This window comes from Varroa destructor, unplaced genomic scaffold, assembly GCF_002443255.2.
Source record: "Varroa destructor unplaced genomic scaffold, Vdes_3.0 BEIS01000003.1, whole genome shotgun sequence".
NCBI lineage: Eukaryota > Metazoa > Arthropoda > Arachnida > Mesostigmata > Varroidae > Varroa > Varroa destructor.
The window spans coordinates 41,554,097-41,573,448 of record NW_019211456.1 but is presented as its reverse complement, the minus strand read 5'-3'; the positions used below and the strand labels follow the sequence as shown (position 1 = coordinate 41,573,448).

General features: G+C 43.5%; 3 long non-coding RNA genes across 4 annotated transcripts in view; 1 reads left to right on the top strand and 2 right to left on the bottom strand.

Moving 5' to 3' along the window:
• The window catches only part of LOC147756959 (uncharacterized), a 99,288-nt gene that overhangs the window by 5,448 nt on the left and 74,488 nt on the right, over positions 1-19,352 (top strand). The window contains exon 2 of one of the 2 annotated variants that reach the window (XR_015322892.1): positions 488-10,291. The exons of the other annotated variant lie outside the window; for it this stretch is intronic. This is a non-coding gene — a long non-coding RNA (uncharacterized LOC147756959). Of the gene's footprint in view, positions 1-487; positions 10,292-19,352 lie in introns of those variants that run through there. 2 annotated transcript variants of the gene reach the window in all.
• LOC147756960 (uncharacterized) lies at positions 2,210-5,325 on the bottom strand. Its single transcript, XR_015322883.1, has 2 exons — positions 5,157-5,325; positions 2,210-2,342 (listed from the first exon to the last, which is right to left on the bottom strand). It is a non-coding gene; the product is annotated as an uncharacterized LOC147756960 (long non-coding RNA).
• Positions 12,131-13,910, bottom strand: LOC111247525 (uncharacterized). Its single transcript, XR_002672147.2, has 3 exons — positions 13,440-13,910; positions 12,402-12,477; positions 12,131-12,250 (listed from the first exon to the last, which is right to left on the bottom strand). It is a non-coding gene; the product is annotated as an uncharacterized LOC111247525 (long non-coding RNA).

The window sequence follows — 19,352 nt, the reverse complement described above, 5'->3', positions numbered from 1 at the left end:
AAAAATTTCACTCATTTTCCAGATATTTCCATTATAAGACTAAAGAAGAACATTCTGGCTATGGTAGTACATCTACGTCTGGCGTCAACTTTCTCTTCTTTCAAACGTCACCAACGCCAACCTGTTACGACTGACTATCAGTTTTTTTTCGACGACTCAACAATGTTTTCGATCGCTCTAGCTGTGTCTGATTGGGCATGGTTAAACACAATATTTTACAATAACCAATGGTAGTAAAGGGGTAGATCTACCAGCAGTAGAGTGACGAAGCTTCTTCCCAAGCGTTTTCCTATTGTCAAACAAACACATCGCGCGTTTATGTAAGACTTGCCTGGCATAAGCTCAATCTGAATGTAAGAATAGGCGAGCCACAAGGCTAGCGTTGCTTACCATAATTATTTCCCTATCCAGAGAGTTCTTGCTGTGTGCTTACAAACTGGAAAGATAGGCTTTCACGTCTGACGGATATCCATCTTCTATCCTTCAGGGAAGGATCCGCTGATCCTGCAACAATACCAGGCGACTCCATTTCGTCCGCTTATGCCACGTGAAGTGACGACCTCAGGCTTCGGTTCCCACGCGGATACTATCACCGCTACTATCATCACAACGGAGACGCATGATTAGTCTGACAGTTCTTATTTGGTCGCTCTGTATTCTTCAGTCGGCGTCCATCTGCCACTCAGAAAGGTGGAGTCGTTCAGTACAATCCCCAAATCGCGACTGGAACCGAATTCTTGTCAACATAAAGAGGTGTACAATTTGTATGTATTAGGGCGGTAAAGAGCCGAGCTTGACACCCACACTACCATCAGTGCAAGCATTATCGCAGTAGTTCGATACATACAGACAGTCGTGCAGAGCGCACAGACTTTCTAGCTATGCAACTGTATCCGTAGATACTCGTGCCCACAACAACACGCGCCGTCAAAATGTACACTAAATCATACACATACATATATGTACATGTATATATCGTATGCTGTTTTCTATCTATACTGCTACAGTCATTTGCTTCTATTTACTTTCTTCTCGAACTGTTTCGCTGCCCTCCTGGGTTTTTAGTATTGTTAATAGATGGTGGCACCTTATCCCTGCTTCTCCGGGCTATTTATCCCGCTAAACACCTCTGTTAAAAGTAGTTGGGCCCTACGAGTGTCTGCATGCCAGTTCATTCCCCTTACTTCGAACTTTCTATATCTTTGCTACTCAGACGGATTTCTTCGATTTGGCTGTAATGCTGGCAACCGTGGCAGGCACCGTTCTGTCCCCTTCAGAATTTCTGGATTATGTCTAGTATTTGTAGCAGTATATGTTTCGTGGTGTGTTTACATATGGCTATAGCTCGTTACTCAGACAGCGGTTATCACCTTATGTATCCACTTAGTAAAGCTCTCAAACCCGCTGGCCGCAGTCTCCGCCTCTTCGTCTTCTTTATTCAGCCCACGTCGTTAAACACTCTCATATGTAAATCCAGCAGAAATCTCTCCGCTCTACCGATCCCTACTACAACGAGTCGCAAGCGTGACAAAACAAGGACAACGAGTGGCACTTCTTTCGGGCTAAGAGACCCAGTGACAGGCATTCGTGATAGGTACAAAATACCTTGATATATACATTGAACGCACTTATCGGAATATACACTTGGACATACCGCCGCAGGTTAGCGTCGAGGCAACGCCACGTCGAAAACCAGCAAGTGCATGAATCCTACTGTGTAGTGATGTCGCTGAATTGTCGTTCTTCACTGCGCATTCCCACCCCTTGCAAAATAAAAATTTTGAGTGTGCCGCAGGATAAGTTGGCCCAGCTTAGCTATCCGACTGGGCATAATCTGTAATGTAATTGACATACGAACTGACGGATAATCGTTTATCTGAAACGCGTTTGTCCTATCATTTTATCACTGCTAAGGTTCAATTCAGTTCTAGGCTAAGACCGCCTGGTGAATTGTGCTATTTATTGTAGCGGTCGCAAATATTTGCGCGGACCCGAAATGGTGGGTCGGCTTGAATCAGCCTTCGAAACTGGGCTAGATTATCGCTCGCTGGAAAATCACTTTTTAGCAGGTGATGTCAAAGGGTTCAAACCTCAAACTGTCGACTCGTCAGTGACGCTTCCATGTTTCGAGTGGACAAAGCTAGCGCAGCGCGTGTGTGCTATACATGTATACACGGGCAGTAACGCTACCGGTATGCGACTCAGTGGCGGCGCTCTAGGTCGGACGCTTAACTGTGGTTCTGTGACCGAACGGTATCACTGTCTTTCCGCACCGTCCTGACTCTTGCATTCCCAGCCTTTATCTCTGATCGTCGTCGTAGTCTGTTGCACTCGTTTTACAGCTGTAGGAATAATGCAGCATCTAAATTATGATTGATGATACTTTTTCCTAGGGGAGTGACGGTGCCGAACAAAGGGCACTTCGAAGATGGTTAACGGAACCAAGTGGGTCTAAATCAGACTAGAGGAAAATAGTTGGACGTTCGCGGGACGACATCAGTGTCTACGCATATATATATCTGTATAGCTTCTCCATAGATATACTTAATGAGCCGTGATATAACTACGTGCAACTAAGGTTATGATTAACGAGGAAGAAAGATATTGTCGTTATTTTTATGCTACATAGATCTACTTCGCTAATGTAATAAGTTCAAAAGGGCGCACGCAGCGTTTGTATTCAGTGTCACGCTTCAATGAACTTCAAGATTTTCGCTGTTCAAAGCTGATCTTGTAATCTTTTTAAGTTCTTTTGTGCACAAATTAGGATGAGGATAAATAAATAGGAGGCCAGCACTAACTAGATATTGTTGAACAAACTGCTTAGGAGGAACAGTAAATAGCATTATTCAGTAATGCCGTAATGTTAATACTAAAAATACTAGATAAGATTAACGAATTCTGTCTAAACGTTGAGCTATACATAATCGAAATTAAGACATATCTATGGGCTTCAATGTAAAATTTTGCATCCCAAATATACGGTTTCTCTGTTGGGCTCTGCATAGTCCTCGAGGTGTTATTGCAGACAACAGACATCGCCAGCACCTGCAGCCGCAGAACAGGGAAACCAGTATCCGTTCGCTTAGATCGTTAAGTAAACAACCTAAGGCACTTTTCAATTCGATTTGAGCTAGGATTTCCGATGTGCTTCCGCATTCTACCGTTGCGTACGATCACAACATCGACCTTTTTGGCCTACGTTTACGCAGAGGCTGCCGTTCGACGTAAAAACATAATGCTGAATCGTACCGTCAAGTACATCTATGAGAGAACGCTATTTCATAACTATCTGTTCTTAAACACAGTTCCTAATGTGTTTTTTGCTGACCAGTCTAATAAAAGTGCATCCAAAGGTTGAAAAGTCCCAAATGCTTTTACAAAGCCCGGCTCTGTGTTGGCTGCCCTATATATGAATGGTTCGCGAGTGAATGTACGCCATTACGGGTAGATGCTTGTCAAACAAATGTCAGGGCCTGGCGTCTATTGATTGATTTAACGTTTTCTGCAGATATTCAACCTTCAACCTAATTCAGACAAAATGAGATAATAATCTTTTGCAGTTTAAACATCAAGCACGTTTATATTCTCTAACCAAAAAACCTACATGTAAGCCCACATGTCTTTTAGGATTGTTTATAACTGTCAGACTCCTCAAATGGACTTAATATGGCGTGCTATTGAGCAATAATGACTAGTATATTACAAAACAACAAGAGTTGCGTGGTCGTTATTTATCCATCGTCGTTATAAACACGTATTTATGCATCTACATTTAATTAGCATGCATTGATGCACATTTTCGTGCTTATCATACAAATTGCTCTACCCGGAAATTGAAAAAGGTCCGTAAGTGGGAGCGCACTGTCGTTCTTCTTTTGCAACCGTTTGGTTTATAAGTAGTGGGAACCCATTTAAACCCGGACTGCCTTACCACAACCACATAAGGCAGGCCCATATCAATTCAAGCAATATACATTCATATACCCACGTCAGCTACTGTATATACCAACTTAGACCTTCGCCACTGCTGCCGGTGCCGTTAACGACAACGATGTTAACATCAGCAATGGCGATAGCAACAGCAGCGAAAATGACAGGCAAATCACACGCACAGTCAGGCGGTACCTTTGCCAAGTTGGGGCGCTATTCCCGTCCACCGAGCAGGATCCCAAGTGTAAGCTCGCAGGTTCAGTCGTCATGCCTGACCCTATAAACATCGTAGGTGGAGTATCTATGGGTAGCGGAAAAGTGACGCAGTTCCGCTCTTGGGTTCCGAAGTCCTACGGACCGGGCAATCATTCTTGCTTTTGCTACGAGGTACTGCCACCGCCGCCGTCATACTGGGTACCGCCTGTCGATGGGTCGGCTGCTGCCGCCACTGCGTCGACGCAACTACGTGGCATTGACTGAACAGTCCCAGGACTCGAAAAGTAGGCAAAGATGAAAGGACAGGGTGGTGACTGCGCACTGCGCTACACTCCGGTTCTTTTGCTGCTGCTCTATTTTTTCGCATCAGGCATGCTTTCTCTGTTGGCGTCTTCGTTCTTTTTTTCGACGAGCCCAGGAGTCGACTAGTCTAATGTGGGCGGTGGTGGTAGCGAGCGACAGGAGTGACGGTGGTACGAAGTGAGTCAGCGGGCGACTGAACGAACATTCGGAACGGAAATGGAGCAAATGAAAGGATTAGTTCGGTTGCCTTAGCCGATACGTCAGTTTGGCTGGCGCAGCGACATTGGCCGGGTGCACTAGCGCTGTCAGTTTGGACCGGCCGCTCCCTGCTACTCTTTCCAGACTATTGCTGTATCTTCACTGATGCTGCCTGCGCCTCTCCTGCTCTCCTCTCCAGAGTGACTGCTACTGCAGGTGAGTTTCGCTCATACCTCGGCCTCTTTCTCTTTCTATCTCTTTCGTTATCTTTCTTGCCGCCTATCGCTTGGCTATAGACGCATCTTCCTCCTTGGCGCCATAGCTGTCTTCCGCTTATCTCCAACCAGTGCTTCCGTCGTCTTTTTCCTTTTGACAGGGTGCTACGTTCCGATCTCATGTCGATCATTTCCAGTGTTGTCTATATTCGACGTTATCCTTCTTGCTCTATAACATTAAAAACGAGTCAGGGTAAGGGAAAATGAAAAAGGAAATTAGAGCCTACTTACTTGTTACTGAAAACTCTTTCTTCCCGCAGGTCTCTGGCCCCTCACGGTCGACTTTTGGATTGATTGGGCCTTTTGCAAGGCCCAGCTCAGTTATACTTTGTACCTCTACCGCCGTCCCGTAGCCTTGCCACCAATACCGGAGCTCCTTTTTCACTCCTTTTTCTTCCATAATGTTTCTCCCTTTATCCTTCGCTACATTACATTTGCTCAACCCTATCGCCGAATGACTACAAAACAATCCTAATGTTAATTTCTCATGAAATTTACATTCTGTAACTCATTTAATCCTATAAGCGTGGAGATAGGTGGCACGGTAGATAGATGGCCGATATACATGCAGATCAGGAGTTCTGTAGAACGAACGGCATTGAGAAGCATAGCGAAAAGTTAACATGTTCGGAATATGCTGATATGGCCTCAGTGACAACGGCTCTTACATAAGGATAAAATACACTTCTTATGTGAGATTACAAAATTACATCCTGCTACAACCTATTGTAGACTGACACGTTACTTTCTACGTCTTCACTCGGCTCTATATCGTAGACGGCGCTGTTTTATGGTATGGTAGACACGTATGCGCCACATCTGCACATTAGTGTTTCGAAGAGACATAATTAAACGACAGCTAGACAAGCTCTGATCCTGTTAATAATATCCAGCTAATTCCCTCAGCGGACCTAATTTGCCACATGAATACAAGGACAACAAACCCTTTTTGGCCGTTTTCTTCCTCTTTATCTCATAATTTCCTGTAAACGTCTTGTCCTTGCTCTGTTGTCTTTTCCTTTGACACACAACTTTGTAGATACTCCTACGCAGTTCGGTGTGGATTGTACGTGTATGAAAAACGGATACCATGTATGTACCGCCGTCAATGGCCGTCTCAGATATACCGTATTCGATTGGATCGAATGACAGTATCGGATCACCGGCCGATGAGGAGGACGGAACGATCTAGCCATTGCTCATCGTCCGCTCACTCATCTCGACCTCGTATCTTTGTTCGGTCCGGTAGCCTTCCGATGGCGTCATCGCAGTAGTGATCGTCATTGTCGACGATGTTTTTGTCATGAGGTCTTGAGCGAAAAGCAGTAAGCAGACCCGACTAGAAACGACTGACAATTTTTTCTTACAGCTTGCTTTGTTGATCGCGTTTGATTCTATTTCGTTTTTTGTATCGCCCATGTAGTACCAGATATACAGAGCAAGAGGAGAGTGGTTCACGCTTTGGCTGAAAACGATGTGCCTTGGGTCGTCCTCGTCACTCGGTTTTCGTTGCAGCCAAATGAAAATCTGATGCTTCTCCAGCCAACTTCTACGAACTCGATGTGTATTCTCCACGAGCTACCCGACCAACTTTGGTTGGGGCGACGGGCCTACTTTCGAAATGTGTCCTGCTCCACATATAATATACGCGCTCACGCACATACACACGCACGCACACACACACGCACACAATATGCCATTCTAATAAAAAGCAACGCGATACGTACATTAAGACACCAAAAAAGATGCTACGCATTATGAGCGTAAGGACAAAGAAATTGTTTGGCTATGGTTGATGATTCGCCGATAGCTTTCATATAGCATTGCTTCGATCTGATCGAATTTAAAGTTCTGCAAGGTAGAAACAAAGTTGATGAACAAGGTCACCCTAAATACTTTCATTCAATGTATATACTACTTTAGCCGCTTTTCTTGATCGTTTACTAGCGTTGTAGCACCATATCATGAGCCTTAAAGACTGCTGGAGCCTTCAGATTATCCCAACCAACCCTAGCCGTGGATTTTCCCGGGTCTCTGAGAGAAATGAGAGATAGAACAAGAGAAAATGCGATACGGACCGATTGTATCCAAACGAGTGGGATGCGATAGAATTGGATAAATGTGTTCCGCTCTTTGCGATATTCGCCTGACTGGTCCACAGGTCCGACCATTCGTTTGTTCACTTGCCTTTGTCTGTCCGTATAGTGTTGTATAGGAAGCGTGGCCTTTACGGCAGAAGTTGGCTCGCCTGGGACGTTCAGTGCAGTTCGTCTAGAAGCAGTAGTCTAGGACTCTTTCCTGATCGACGTAGCAAACACACTAAAGGTTAGTCGAGCCCCTGTATCAGCCTCGTCGTTGCTGTAGCTGCAGCTCGTAGAAAACTCATGGCGCTTCCGCCTTCGAAATGACGGTGGTACTATACCGTGTCGGCTTGCTGTCCGTTGCGTGCAACACTTACTTCGCCTTCCCCGTTGGATTCAGCCGCTTCTTCGGCCGGCCGGCCGGCCTGGATGATACTGTCTACCACCAGCATCACTACTGGCAGTAATAGTAGTAGCAGTAGTAGTAGCGTAGCTCGGTCTAGTGCCTAATTTATGGACGGATGCTTATCTGCTGCGATCCAACGCGCTTCAGCAGCGAGAGCCGCAGCCAGAGAAACAGGCGGCGCAGCGGCACACAGAAAGAGATGCTTTTCCGTCCGTCGTCCCGCTGCGCGATACTTTGTCCGATGGTGCGTTAAGATCCGCACTCCGAAGGGTACGTAGGATACTTGGGAGAGAACGGGCCGGGAAAGCAGCAAAGGCTGGGCAAAAGAGAGAACGTGGAACCCTCCGTTTGCAGGCTGTCTACCCTCGGGGGGTTTAAAGAGCCCCTTACTTCGACCCACAGCAGGGGCAGGATTCGTACAACAGGACACATTCTACATCTTCCTTCTCCTTTTTCGTCTTCTTTCCTTTCCAACCAACTAGCCAGGGAGATGCTGAACCAGCCCCCAGGGCTCGTGCGAACCTACTGTCAATTCTCTGCAAACTCTTTTGAAAGTCCTTCGGAGCGAGCAGAGAAGATTTACTTGTTCGTTTGGATGCTTTCGATCAGCAAACGAGCGCATCCAGGGCGAGGGAGAGATCTAGGAAGTCCCTGGGAAAAAAGGGAGCTACCCAGGTGAAGTCTCCTATTTCGGTAAACGAGTACGGAAGGGGTGCTGGGAGACCCAAGCGATCGTCCCAATTCGCTTGGCTCGGTCGCCTGAAGTCGAGCTACTCCAACAGTAGCTTTACAGGGCGGCAGAGAGGCCGACTACGCTCGAAGTAGCCGAACCCAATCGAACCGAGTCAAACCGAATGAAGCCAACCCATAGTGACCATTGGTTGGTACTATTACTAAAACTACGACCTCTCCTCTTGCAGCTCGTTTGCTGTTTTACTTACTCCCATCGAGTCTACTGAAACTAGTAGGCCGATGGCCGATACTCTTCCGTGGCCAGCTGTCTGCTCTTTGGTCTGAGATTAACTGACGAGCAGTCAGGCAACCAAACGGGAAATTTGATCAGATCATCAAAATTGTTCGGCTAGCGGTACCAGTAGTAATGACGGGAACAAAGGGACGGACGTTCGTTGATTCTTATCAGGATCCTGCCGATAGTGGCGGCGCTAGAATGGCAACGGCGGCAACGACGACGACAATGGTTCGTGCTCAAAAAAGTTTTTTCGCTCCCCCTGCGCTTCCCTTATTTGTTCTGCTTAGCGCGTTCCACAGAGATACAGATATTTTCGCTCTCTCTCTTGCTTTTCTCGCACATACACAGATATTCTATGGCAGTGTCCTGTAAGCAGTTGATGTCAACGGGAAACAAAACAGCTTCAGAAACTGTTGGGCCACGTCCATTCAAAAAGCATTCGAATGTTGGACTAACGGCAAGGTTCTTAAACGCCGACAACAGTTAGAGGGGCTGCAACGTTTGAAGCGGCGCTTTAAGCGTCTCGAAGAAGAAAAGGTTATTTTTACTGATGTACACCTCATTGATCGTTCATTCGCTCGCTGGTCGCATGCTAGTCGCACGAAGCCCGCTACGTAGATAAAAACCCGAAAGCGTGCAAACAGAGGAGGGGATAAGAAGTTTTCATAATAGGATCGGACCAGGAAGTCGTGGGATGGGTGGATGCACACTCTAAATGGACTAAGTAGAACGGCTGAGGAATAGAGCTCCGAGGTACTGGCCTGTTACGATTGGGATCATGGTGGGAGTCCTTTCTAAAATAACAGCGTATAGATCATCGTCAAATGAAGTCATTGTATTGCGCACAGATACACATGGTCACAGTCTATGATTCCAACCGTCCGCCTGACTTCGTTTTCGCCTCAGCCGTTGCTGTTAGATGTTTCTTGTGTGTATATTTGTAGATTTTCTAAACTATGTACACTGACGTCTTTGTATATGTATTGTGTTTAAATCGGTGCTATTTATTAAGCCCATATCTATTTCTACCTACAAGATTTTACTGGCGCTCTCGATTCTGCCTGTTTCTCGTCTGCGGACTGGGAGAAGTTCTCGTGATGATCGGAACCGGGCTTGAGGAGCTTGCGTTCGATAGAGAAGACGATCCGTGCGACCGCCTATATACGAATATAGAAGTAGGCATCCTGTTGGATCAGTCGTCCTGTGCTAACAATGTACTACTGATAGCTAAGGACAGACTAACGAACAGAAGCGAGAAAAGGCAATGCTGATACTAGTGAATCAGCTGTAGCTGGTTGGCTGGTGGGCTAGTAATCGGCTAGATATAGACCGAGCTCGCGACGAGACTTTCAAGTTGACGATATCGTGATCTCTCTTGGGCACTTGCTAGTACGTAGATCTCTTTTAAGGGACCATAAGCGAAAATACCCAGAACTGACTTCAATTGTACACAGGAGGCAGACTCAAATCATAGCAGATACTAACGCTGGTTTTTCGATAGATACTGGCCTAATATACAAATAGGTTTAACTACTACTACACTATACAAGCTCAAATGAGTCAAGCTAAAAGGAGCGAAAAATAGCCCGCAGGAAAAACGGACACGTGTCTAGTGCCAGGTGGATTAAGCAGCAGTCCCCCAGACAACACTAAAGACTAAGTTCGAAGGATAGCGTTTCAACAAAAGCAGTATTTGATAGCAAAATGTAGGTGGATTTCAGACGCTGAATGCGGCAAGGATAGACGAGCGCAGAAACAAATATCTAGTCTTGGACCATTCAATTAGTCACTATCATCAGCACAAGACAAAGCTTGAGGAGATCTCTATTGAATGGGACAATGAGTGCTGTTGAACTTTTTTTAATAAAGGAAGTAACAAAAATGCTTCGGACAAAAGATCTATATTAAATCTCTAGGCAATGTGCATGTGTTTATTGTAAGTAAGTGGAAAAGGGTATATTCATAATCAAACCGTATAAAAAAGCTGGTATATTGCCTAACATGGATATTTAACGGTAAGTAACACTATTTATGCGTCTATAGAAACGCTGACTTTCTAAGGACAGCCCTTTTACTAAATCATGTATATCTTGTATTTATCGGATGAAGCCTTCAACGTAACCTGATCGCTAGTTCAGGTCGATACAACGACCCAGTTGGGCTAAACAGAGAATGCACAGCAGATAAATATGAGAAGGTTTTTCCAATAATGAGGTTCGTCGCAACGCAATTATTGGAAGACCTTGAGATAGTGATGCAGATGGTGTCATAGCTAAAAATTTTGTCTGAGCACTAATAAAAATATTCCAATTGTTCAAATCGAAATAAAACAGACGCAGAGCTAAATATGTGTTGATAATTGCAACGGCTCAGGGTCCGGCTGTGAAAATGAGGTCGCTAATTCGAGTTCCATAGTGGGGACATTTCCCCCGACCGAGTTCGAAACGCCATAGGCCCTATCAGGCCTATGGCGTATGGAATACATTTGAAGGGGTTCCCTCCGTTGGCAAAAGACGTTATCTATGTACAGCATGTTCAATAAATTTCTTGGGAATTTACTTCTTGTGTATGTTGAAGCTATCGCACGGCAGTTTTTTTGACCCCAGCTTGTTCCATTATGCTCGTTGTCCAACTTACCCTACATGCCGCTCCGTTTAAGCTTAGTCGCATCACTTACAACTTGCCATAGTAACGTTCAGACAAAATATGACGAAGGTATGAAGAGTAATATGTTCAGGAGGAGCAAAGTCGTTCTCGAAACTTTGCTTTTGCGGGAGCGTTAATAGAGGCCGTCAATTTTGCCGATAGGCATTTAATACTACAGTTTGAAAATTGCACTATTTCCTACAAGTAGATTGCAATCTGCGCTCATTCCAAGATGGCCACTGCCGTCGTGACATTTGGTGGAAAAGTTAAATGGCTAAAAGTATCTTATACAGTAGGCGTGTTTTTTGCTCGATATGAGGGAAAATTTTTTTCTACCATTTTTTTCTCGCTTTCGAATAGCAATTTCACGTGGCGAGGGATTTTCATCGTTGTGATCTAGCAAGCCCAGTCCAGATCTGCCTTTTCGAATGTAACAGAAGCTAGTATACACGAATCGATTCTATGTACTTAGAAGAAAAAAATTATTCCTGAAAATTTACAAGCGATTAAGATAACTCAGGCGGTCATAATTTCTAAAAATTTGAAAAAAAATCCAAAATTAGAATATTGTTATTAATCGCGTAACCTAGTAAGAGCTAGCTTGGGTCGAATACTATAATCATACATTCACATACGCGTATAGGTAACAGTTCTCGTGGCAGTATCGTACTGCTTTAGCATTTGGCACCGGTTTGAACTGCGAAACTCATTCATTCTATTCAAAGTTACAGACCATCTTCTGTGAGTATTCCTGTGTGATTGGCTGTTAAGAGAAATTTTTTGGGCCCCACAGGCAGGAAGATGTGTTGGCGGACTACCAAAGATGATACATACGCAGCTGACTTGTGCGTTACCTAGTACGACCCGTCGTACATCAACTTACAATGCTAACTCGGCACATTGCTACAAGTTCCATTGTAGCGTTAACTACTAACGTTCTACCGATAACAATTCCGCCAATTTCTGAGAGTAGGCTGAGCGATACTGATAGAGCTCTGCTCAGTCTACCTTTTTATGCCCATTGTTGCGCATTACCAACAATATTTTTCACTGGGAATATTTCGCCCTTTTGTGTGGAAGTCAATCAGTAATGTAGCCGAAAAATTCTCACAAATACTTTATCTATTCATGGTCGTAGGCGTTTGCCCTCGAAACAAGTACAGACGTTCACTATTAGTAGTTTAGCTGCCACATGCAGTACGTAGAGCCGATCGGTGTATACCTGCGAGTGACAGAAGTAAGTTAACCCGACTGCCAAATTATAGAAATTATTAAAAAATCCGTGCTTTTGGCTTTTAAATGCTGGTTAGTTCATAAAAATTAAGAAAAATTGCTAAAAAAAAAGAGTTCGCAAAAAGTCGGCAAATGTCTACCTTGGAGGTTGGATCTTATTTCCTGTCGTAGAACATGATCGTCTAGGCCTCGTATGCCCTTATAGACTCTGCTTTCCTGGCCCAAAGTTTAAAAACGGTTTTGTAGGATTTTTTCGTTAGAGGTAATATTGCTCTTTAGACTGTCATGACGTAGCATGTAAGTCAATTTAGATATATCTGATGATCATATGAATGATACATAACGTCAGACTACGTTATAGTCCATTACAATCTTCCGCAACTTGAATGCATATCATGGAACTACACATACATATCATTACCCTGTATATACTAAGTTGTAAAAACTTAAAGTTAATTAATACAGGAACGATTTTAAATTATCTTCCACTAAGCGAAAGACATTATACCTGATCTTTCAACTGTAAATCAACCAGGGGCTCTATAGGATTTTTACAATCCTACATTTAGATACACATTTATGAACAACAAGCTTATTCAATAACATACTTTTTTTTCTGATTATTGAATATGCGGCACTAAACGCACAAACATTTAGTCGTCGACTGGTATAGTATCGTAAGGAAACGTTCGCTGTCATGACAACAATCTGATTGAGTTACGCACGCCGCTGGCCCCGTTCTAGTTACGAAGGGATATTACGTACGTTTGCGAGCGCGTGAGCTGTAACTTTATTCACTATGCAGTTAAATGTACAGCTATTGATAGTATAATCACTTACTATCATTACAACGTTATATTTTGCCTTTGATTCTAATGAGTAGCTCGAGCGTGGTTCTTTTCCTTACCATCTTCATTTGAGTGTGCATTGTCTGTAGGCATCACTGTCGTTTACACTTTTTTTATTGTAATAATAATGCGTAAATGAAGGTAGCTAGTGCGCAAACGTGAACAGCTTTTTAATCGGAGAATGAGTGCCTTAACCACTGGCAGTAAGGCTTACGCAATGAGGTTCAGCTGGACGGCGAAATCGCCAACCGAGCCACTGCTATAGACGTCAAAGCACCTTATGATAATTTACCTATTACATAATACATATTTCCTTCTACTAGTAGTTACCGTTGCCTCTTTTGTAACTATTACTGTCGTCGCTGCCGCTGCCGTTGCCGTTGCCGCTGCCGCTGTCGTTTTCGAGGGCCGATCGGCAGGGCAAACCGAAACGGCCGTTGACGAACTGAAGTCGGGCGACCACGAAACGGGGGTGAGGCCTAGTAAGCAACGCCGGTAGGACCAAGCAGTTTTGCGGCGCACGACTGCATCGGAAGCAAAAGCATCGTATAACATAGGAATAATTAATAACTGAATCACGCCATTGACATTAGTCTTCTGCTCTCTGCACTTCTGCTAGTACTGTTGTTCGCTTTTACCGCCTTCCATGTTGCTTCAGTTTCGTACTACAGGCAAATAGATAAACAGACGCATGTACGAGCATACGATATTGTCATTGTTGCTAGTCCAACTTCGACAATATCATTATGTCAGAAAAGACGATTAAACAACAGACTTGGTACTCGAATCGAGGCGAAAAGAATCGTTGTTACGCGTTGACGAACAGGTACGGTAGTTTGGAGAGAAAGTGGAATTAGCAGCACGCATCAGTGCTTTCGTTGATTGCGTTCAATAACGAAGTGTTCGTTTGATGGGTCGTGTCGCTCTAAGAAGTTTGGAATACTGCCCTATTTCGGCTATTGTCGATATCTCGACCGCCGCCGTCGCAGTCTACCCAGTCATACTGATCGTTCTCTCCGTCTTTTACAGTCGTTGCCGTACATCGATCACTGGAGGCAGTTTTCGCGAGCTCCTATGAGTGACCTTGGCAATGGCTGCGTTGGGGTCTGCTTCTCGCTATTCCACTTACTGCCAAGTATTTTAATTCCATAACTTGAACCCTTTTCCCTATTCCAACACTCGTACTATAACATCTCAGTCGATCCCTCTCCTTCGCCCTTCTCTTTTGCGCTATTCTTGGAAAATCTGCGTTCGTGGGAGCGGTAGCTGTATCGCTACAGCAGCAGGGCTTGAACAATGGACTAGCTGGACTTCCGGCTGATGATCTTGTTTCCTGCTACAAATGAGCGGGGTCCAAATTATTTGAGTTATTGAACGACGACGGGTCAAACGGCGGTCTGTAGCGCTACTATTTGTTATGGTTGCATTAGAGAAAGTTGGTCGAGTAATGGCGATTACAATGGTTATGGGAGTGGAATGACTAGCCTCAGCAGATCGATCTAGGAAAGCCCCAGCGGATTTGTATCTGCTACATACGTAAAGCACAGGCCGCTTGCTTGTGTGCCCCTATATATACATATGATGGGTTTGCTGTCCTGGGCTTAATGCTAGCGTTGAACAAATCACGGTTTAGACTTTCGCCATAGTGGGCCATGATCGAGTTCAGCTGATTGTGTACTCTGTTTTGAGCACTGGTTAACTTAGCAAGAGGAATAAGGACAGAGATGCACTATGGATGTGCTAAGTATTAGATCACGAACGTCGTATTATACATAGGAACACAACAGAAAAGCTCCATCTGTCAGTATAATATCCACACCTATTTCTCGTGTGCAAGACGATTTAGTAAAAACACAAAACAGTGAACGACTAGCCATAAAGCAAGTAATTAAATTCAACGTGTTAATTATTTTGTGCCAAGTTACCTAGTTAAGTAATTATACGAGTTATATATATATATATATATATATATATATATATATAACTTGGTTATGTCGGTCGAGGCTGTTACGTCACACATGCGAGCCCGAGTTAGTACGTTGCTATCTGAGCATAATATTGCCACTTGAGATTTTTTTCCACAGAAAAAAGGTGAGAAAGAGTACTTATTCTGTTGTTTGAGACTGATTTGAGGTGTTTTTCTTTTCGCCAGGGGTCATTTACACAGTTGGCATCCATTTAGATATAGAAGGATACCGATATGCTATGCAACTGTTAGTCGTTCGTAACTGTATCTTGTGCCATTATGTTGCTTTATTATCTAACTATCATAAAACATCTTCAAAGATAAGTCGTCATTTTCGAGTGGCATCTCTCATCACTATTTGTATTTTTGCTCGTATAACATCTCGACAGTGTTAGCATATTAGATAGCAAACATATCTAGACAACAGAAACCCATTAGTGACGACGCGCAAATCACAGCAACGGTGACCGTGGTGCTCAATCGCCTGCATTACGCCACTGCGACGCTGACGCAAGCAGGCCGAGTTTCCAAAATGTTCAAGCCGTATCGACGTGTATAATTAACGTTCAATTCAACAAATCAAGCTCGTGATCTTAGAAAGGAGCTCGTTGATAAAGTTTGTAACAATTGCGATTAATGGATGTCCGTATTGTTACAAGACCCAGTCAGCTCCGGCTGCCGTAGCTAGACCTTTTACAGCCTTTAACGGACACATCGGCCTGGCACGCGCCAGAGTGCGTCACGCCGACGACTAGCTGGCTTTTTCTTACGCTGTTCTCGTTCAAGGACATTGCATCAGAGCTAATGGCTAAAAGTGTTGTTATCTATCAAAAGCACTTTGTGACGTAATAATTTGTTTCTGTATAAAACATAGTAAGAGCTATTCGTTATCGATACGTAACGTGAACTATAGCAGGTGGTAGAAACGATTGTCATCTAATTTAAATATATTTGACATATTATCATGAGATTATGGACCTTTCTGCTTGATTGTTATTTTCTCCAAAAAACGCTTCCTCCAGAATTAAGCGATTGACAGCTATGGCGATGGTACTTATGCGATCGTAGAATACCCGCTTCTTCTAGCTCCATAAAGCGACAGTCAGTGCGGTTTTCCCAAACCCGTTCCCGCCTTGGGTCTTTGTCCGAGACTCAACGGCTGGGCAAACGTAGTAATTCACTTTCCGATAATCTCATTATCTACACCTCGAACTTTCGTATATGGTAAAAATAATACTGGTATCATAGCACGAGGATTACGCTCTGTATGTGAAAACGTAGATTCATGCAAAAGTCAATGGGTTGTACAACGCTATACATTATACTAAGCGAAGATGAACCTATCCCATTTCATCCGTCTGCTATTATATCGACGTAGAATTACCAGTGCGTGTATAAATGCTCCTCTAATTAACGCTTGATCGAATACCAAGTATCGTAATATGTATATTATTTTATTTTCTATTTCACTGTAACATTGATAACGGAGAACGACCCAGCTATGCACGACGGTTCTCGCCCCCCCCCCCTAATACACACGCACCGTGCACTGAGACTCACGTACGTACAATGTTATGAATGTATAAATACAACCGACCAAGCCTGTCTACGGAAAAGGGGATGGTCAATTGAGGGGGCAGTACCGGCAGGATTACTGTTTATCGGCAAAGACGATGAAATTACGATTCCTTTCATTTTCAGTGTTCACTATTGCATTTTCTGTTCACGACCACACCAGAACGATGCTGTTATTATAGGCTGCATGGATGGATTGATAGTTGCTTGCGGTTCTTGTTTATCCAATCACTGATTTATATGATTTTCCATTGTTCTACTATCCTATTATATATATTATCGTTTTGTTATATCTCTTGCGTGTTTATTCGCTCGTTTAGCCGGCCTTTGTTAGGATACGATGCATTGGTGCACCATGTACACCATACAGATTGCGTCTAACTACCATACAGACAGCAGGCCATTGCTCTATATCCGATTTTTTTTTTTGCAATCGATTACTCGCACTGTATATTAATAAGAATAGTCGATAGTCATGGTGTCATGAATGCCTTCGTTAATTTAGGCCTTTCAATAAAATAAAGCCTATTGTAGTTCCTTTTGTTTTTTCCTTTTTTTTTTCGTTTCTTATTAACTCAATTGATGATGAACACATTACGTAAACACAGGTGCACAGGTCTAATAATACATTAAAACATTAATAGCACTAATCGAATCTATCACCTTTGGCCAATGGCTCTCGCAGTTATTTGAGGGTGATCTAAGAGTTAGCGCAAACGGCTAGACCTAATGCAAATAGGAGATCATTTGACAGGTCAGAAATCTACGACGAAACGAAATTTACAGTCAGGAAATGTCCAATGTCGAGCTGATGTGCTTTAGTTTTTATAAATTCACTATACAGGTATGTTTGCACAAAATCCCTAGTTAAATGTGATGTATTAGCGTATTTTAGCCTTTTCGTCCACGATGAGGTGTAGGTGAACTGTATTTTAGAGCGCAATTTTTTCACACGCACTTCAGAGTCCCAGTTTCGTGGCAATCAATCGTCTGCTGGTGGGACTTAGTCATGATCTGCGATAAAAAAAGTACCGGAAGCTTTTTAACCCCTCACATCTATTTTTGATCTAGATTTTGGTCTATTGCCCTTGAACGGCTCAACCTTCGCAGAGCAGATCACGGACAGGGTACGGTGCACGATGGTCGTGAGTGTGAGAATATAAACATCTTCAAAAACTCTCCTCTAGCGCATCGCACTAACCCCATTCGGAATAAAGGTGAAGCCAGTTGCTTTCTACTGAATCCAAGCTAGCTGAGAACACTTCTTGCTGATGAAATTCGCCAGTGCCCACTGAATCAAACCTGCGATATTGAAACACGTCATGGAACTGCAGACAGAAGTACGCTTTTACTGTGCCAATCGAAAACCTAAGAAATGTTTGTGCCGTTCATCCGTTAGGCAAATGATTTTTTGGCATTTTCTCTGCTCTGAGGTCAAAGTATTTATTTGAATTTGTTGATAGCCAAATGGCTCCTCAATGATGGTTATTTTCCGCTAGGAACAATCTACCGTGCTGCCTGATATGATACCGTATCAAATCTACTGTGTCCTATAAGAGATTTTATGTTGGCACGTAACTCCGGTTATCAAGATCAAATACAAATCCTAGTAACATATGGAACTGAACGGTAACATACTGATCTAAACTTAGAAGCTTTCTAAAGAATCTCGAACAAAATTATTAAAATTTAGAGACGACATTTAAGGACCAGCTCTATATCATATAAATATGCGGGGACAAAATATTGTGACTACAATAAGTGGTATTAAAGCTTACAACAAGCTTTTTCGGATTTGACCTGTTTCTTAAACAAATTCGCAGGCACTAATTGGTTTAGGATTAATAGCTATGGGCTGTATGTCCAGTCAAAGTATGTTCTCTAAAGGCCATTAACGATTTAAAGCAAATTTGGGTGGTGACAACAGGAAGTCGAAGTTACGTTAGAAAATCGCATTGAAATCACAAAAAAAAAAGAACGCATCCAGTACGCGTGGTGCACCCTCTCAAACAATTTTCCTAATACAGGAGGGCCATGGTACTTGTGTTTCTTACCGGGTTACCTGTCGCAAGGTCAGCCTAGCTTGGCATGGCATGACCTCTGTGCCGTTTGCATATGGAGCTTTTTCCGTCCTTCTTTTTTCCTGCTCGTGTCTGTCTACTGGTCATGTCCTTCAAATATATTCTATCGTTTCATGCTCTCTAATGATTTCTGCTATTCCATAGTTGTATAGACGAACACGACCATTATAGCGAACCGCCTCACTTATCCCTCTTGACGTTACTTGATCCAACATCACAGCGCCTAAAACAAGAACGGCCGCGCGGATGTTTTATGCCAATGGATAGAGTATATATATACATATATATATATTATTACTGCTAGTATGTGGACCATAGCTAAGTGTGTATGTATGTGCGTGCACATCGCTGCGGTACGCACTCCGCCACCCTATCCGTTTGGTGTAGGTTGTATTTTACATGGTGTATTACATGGCGGACCAGTAGTTGTTATCTTGCCATTGGAGTAGTGCTGCCATCTTCTCGTGCTGGGGCACGTTCTCTCGTTCCCGCAGGGTCGACGAAAAAAGGAAAAAGGTAGATGGACAGTCTAGTCTCTTTTCGTGTGGTTACGTGCTATATATACATGAAAGGAGGCACGGACGGATGGACGGACGAACTCACTTAAAGAGAGTCCAAGAC